The sequence below is a fragment of the Mus caroli genome, chromosome 6 (genome assembly GCF_900094665.2).
Source record: "Mus caroli chromosome 6, CAROLI_EIJ_v1.1, whole genome shotgun sequence".
NCBI classification, from domain to species: domain Eukaryota; kingdom Metazoa; phylum Chordata; class Mammalia; order Rodentia; family Muridae; genus Mus; species Mus caroli.
This window is the reverse complement of record NC_034575.1, coordinates 132928228-132932695: the sequence shown is the minus strand read 5'-3', so window position 1 is coordinate 132932695 and position 4468 is coordinate 132928228. Positions and strand designations below refer to the sequence as shown.

The 4468-nt window shown below is 44.4% G+C and overlaps 1 pseudogene; it reads right to left on the bottom strand.

The window, feature by feature from the left end:
• Positions 1-2906: 2906 nt before the first annotated feature.
• Positions 2907-3340, bottom strand: LOC110296980 (annotated as a pseudogene).
• Between the last annotated feature and the right edge of the window lie 1128 nt (positions 3341-4468).

The following is a 4468-nucleotide window of genomic DNA, read 5'->3' as shown; positions in this document are numbered from 1 at the left end:
AAGGAAGGAAGGAAGGAAGGAAGGAAGGAAGAAAGGAAGAAAGGAAGAAAGGAAGAAAGGAAGGAAGAAAGGAAGAAAGAAAGAGAAAGAAAGGAAGGAAGAAATGGAATAGTAAGTTAATACATTTAGATCACAAGAAATCTATGCTCTGGAATTAAGATTGAATTTACTATTATTATTTATTGGTGTGTGTGTGTGTGTGTGATGTGTGAATGAGTGCAGGCATGTGGGTGCCAAGGTACAAGTGAGGAAGGCAGAGGACACTCTTCGGGGGTCAGTTCCAGGGATCACACCCAGGCTGTCAGGTTTGTAGCAAGCAGTTTTGCCTGATGAGCTGTCTCCCTGGCCCTGGACTTATAGTTTCTTACACAATAGAAAAAGATGGTAAAATCCTTCGTCACCCAGGGCCAAGCTACTCTCTTTTATGTTGCTTTAGTAGTTGTGCTGTGGAACTGAACTTTTTTATGGTGGTTTTTTTTTTTTTTTTTTTTTTTTTTTTGAGAGGAAGGTCTAACCCTGCAGCCCCCTGGTCCCTGAACTATGTCACCCACAGTCACCTGACCTTAAACTCACAACTGTCTTTCTACCTCTGGCTCACAAGTCCTTGGATTACAGAATGAGCTAGAACCGGAGTCTGGTCATATTTTTATAATCCATATAAACAGTAAATGTCCTTCTAACGTCTTGCCTAACCTTACGATGATGAAGTTATTATGAAAATAAATAAATTAGAAATATGTAGTGTATAAATTCATGCTGTAAGCTACAGAAGTGTGTACATTTGGGACATTACTTACAGTTGCTACTCAGTAAAGGATATCTTCATTAGACGTCGATGTATTTTCATTAGACAATCACGTGTAACAAAAAGCCCTTTCCTTGGAGACGCCTGCAGGGAGTCACTTGCCTTCCCTGTAATGCCGATACCCCTGCCCGCTCCATTCTTTACCTGCTGCTTTTTTTAAGGCACAAAGAGTCCCCATCTTCTAAATAGCCCAGCTTTGAGGCCAGCTGACAGGAGCAGACTTCAAATTACTCCATCAATAGCCGTTTAAAGAGCCACTGTATAACAGTACTTCAGCACAGGTGTCCTGGGGGAAAAGAAAGTCCGTGACACCTTGTGAGGTGGATTCTCACTGTCTGCCCCCATCTGCCAAGCCATCTTTATCTCCTGGTACCCTCCAGGACGCTCCACTCCCACAGATCCACCACTGCAGAGCCACCAAACAGGCAGCATCCATTCACCAGCTCAAACTCCGTCAAGGACTTTTCTATCAGTTAAAATTTTGCATTTGGCAGCTAGTAACAGAGCCCAGAAACAGTAGTGGCTTAAGCCAGATAAAAGTTTATTTTTTTTCTTTTCTGTAAAAGAATTCTGGAGATAAGAGATGCAGGCCGGTAGGGCCTCGCCTATATAGTTCCTGTATCTCCCCCTTCCACAATGGACTCTCTATCTTTACAGACAAAGAGGACGCCTCAGGTTGCTTCCGCCTTCTCCATCTTGTGGACAGCCAACAGGAGACAGAAGGACACAGGGCAAACTTCTTTTCACATGACCTCAGGGCTTAAAGAGTCCAGCAGCACTGTGAGCAGCCTCCTAAGAAAGCACAAATGCAAGAACAATACAAAACAAAAATTAACTTCATTTAATTATTCGGATATGTGTTTGGCTGCATGCATACAAGCCATGGTGGTGGTGGGGGGGGGTGTCTGTGTGTGTCTGTGTGTCTGTATTTGTGTAGATCAGAGGAAAACCTGCAGGACTCAGTTCTCCCTTCCACCACCATGTAGGATGTAGGTCCTAAGAACTGAACCCAGGCCGTCCTTTATTTACAGAGCCATCTCACCTGTCCCAAGACATTTTGTGGCAGCAGCAGAGGGAGACAATTTACCATGCACAAACCTTCACTATAAACATCAACAGTGTAGCCCAGCATGGTACCCTAAGTCTGTAATCCCAGCATTCTCAAGAGGATATAGAAAGAGCATGCTTTCAAGCTGCCAGTATGCAGACAGAATCCCAGGGCACCCTAAGCTACACAGCAAGACCCTGTCTCAGAGCGACCAACAACAAAACAGGGAGTGTTGCACACACCTGTTGCCCTAACACTTTAGGGGTGGAAACAAGATGATCAAGGTCAGGGTCATCCTTGGCTACATAGTGAGTTAAAGGCCAGCCTGGGCTACATGGTGAGTTAAAGGCCAGCCTGGGCTACATGGTGAGTTAAAGGCCAGCCTGGGCTGAATGAGAACCTGCTCATAAATAAATAAATAAATAAATAAATAAATAAGCAAGCCAACAGACAGTATAAGACCCTGCTAATAAATAAGATAGATAGATAGATAGATAGATAGATAGATAGATAGATAGATAGATAGATAGATAGATGGCAAACAAACAGTATACCAAGACTGGAAACTATAGGGTGTAGTTTGAAACTCTTACAAGGGCACATTGTCTTTTAGAACTGTATAGTTAGGAGCTGGGTGTATAGGTGACTGGTACTGAGCACTTCTCTAGGACGTGCAAGACCCAGAGTCTGGTCCCCAGCAAGAGTCAGGGAAGGGAGCTTGGGGGAGTAATAAGAATGAGATAAAAGATCTACATAGTTAGCTCACTATAGTATATGAAATTCCTGGAATTAAATATTTCACCCATTGGACTAAGAGACTACACCTAAGAAAGAAAGGAAGAAAGAAAGAAAGAAAGAAAGAAAGAAAGAAAGAAAGAAAGAAAGAAAGAGACTATGCCTCCAGTAAAATGTACTATATTACACCAAGGAAGCAGGGACAAGAACAGTAAGAAGCAGCTTTAGTTTCCTTCTAAGCGCTTTCATGCTGTGTACACCAGACTGTAGCAGAAGCAACTACAAAAAGTACTCTGTCCCTCCTGCCGACACTCGATGTTACAGCAAGCCCAGCTTATATTCTGCCATCAAGTATGGCTCGCCCATCAGTGTGATGGAGCGTTAAGAATATCCTCAAATCCAATGGTCTCACCGTTTTCCCTCAAAATATCCAGTGAGAGGTTTCAGCTCGGAAGAAATGAAAGACGACGACGCAGAACCTGCCGCACTGCCTTGAACTCTACCTGTAACTTTGAGGGAGCAAATAGACCCTGGGTGTTTCTCAGTGTACCAAAGGTCATCTTGTTCTGGTTGAACTGAAAAAAAAAAAATTTTTTTTTTATAATTCAAGAGGGTGACTGGGCAAACGTTCATTTTTCACACAAGAAATACCTTTTTTGGAGAAGATTGTGACTCTCAAAAGGCCCACTCACTGAGAACTCCCTAACTGGAATATTCTCCTTCAGCTTCGACCCAAAGCCTCTGGCATTCATCTTGAAAACCAAACGGCTTTTGATATGTTCACACTTAAGGTAAACCCACAAAACTTTACTTGTGTGTGTGTGTGTGTGTGTGTGTGTGTGTGTGTGTGTGTGTGTTGTGGACTCTTCCTCGACCACCTTTATTTTTGGTATATATTTTTAAATTGTATTTCTTACTATTCTGGGTGCATGACATGTGAAGGTGCTCCAGCACTCCTGTAGAGGTCGAAGGAGAACTCTGTAGAGTGTGTTCTCTCTTTCCACATTTCCATGGGTTCCCAGGGTTGAACTCAAGCTTACTCAGCAAACATCTTTATGACTGAGCCATCCCAGCCAGCCCTCCATCTCTCTGAACCTGGAGCTCACCAATTCTGCTAGGCTGGCAGGCCAGAGAACTCTAGAGACCTGTTTGTTTCTGCCTGGGAACTACAGGCACTTGCCGTGGAAGCCCAGCTTTTTACTTGAGTCCTGAGAATCCAAATTCAGGTGCTCACACTTATGGGACAAGTATCTTACCCACTGAGACATTTTCTGAACTCTATTTTATTTTTGAAATAGGATCTCAAGTGGCCCCCACTGACCTTGAACTTCTGATCCTCCTGCCTCCACCTCCCAAGTATAGGGATTGTGGGCATATAAGCCATAACCCAGCTTAAAAGACAGTTTTAGAGGAAGGAGAAACCTAGGTTGGCCCAGAAGCTGCCAGGTGGCTGGCTAATGGATCCAGGTGCTTATGTGTGGCATGCAAGCATTAACAGGCTCCTAGAGGGATGTTGCACAACCTTTGAAGGGGAGGAAGAAGTACAAGTGAAGGCCATCTCTACAGACAGAGCAGTGATGGTCCAGGTATCTCAGACAGTGCCGCTTCAGGGCAGGGGATACAGCTTAGCTGGCAGAGTGCTTGCCCAGGGTTCACGAAGCCCTGGCTTGCCGCCCTACACCTCAAAAAGGTGCATGGTGGAGCATACCTGTCATCCCAGTGCTAAGAGCCGGAGGATCCAAGGGACTCTCTGACCAATCTTTCCAGACAGTTAGGGAACTCCAGCGTGGGAGGCCATGGTTTAAAAATACAAGTGTGAACAATATAGGAAGATGCCTGACTGATATCTAACTTTAGCCTCCACAAAGGGAGGGAGGGAG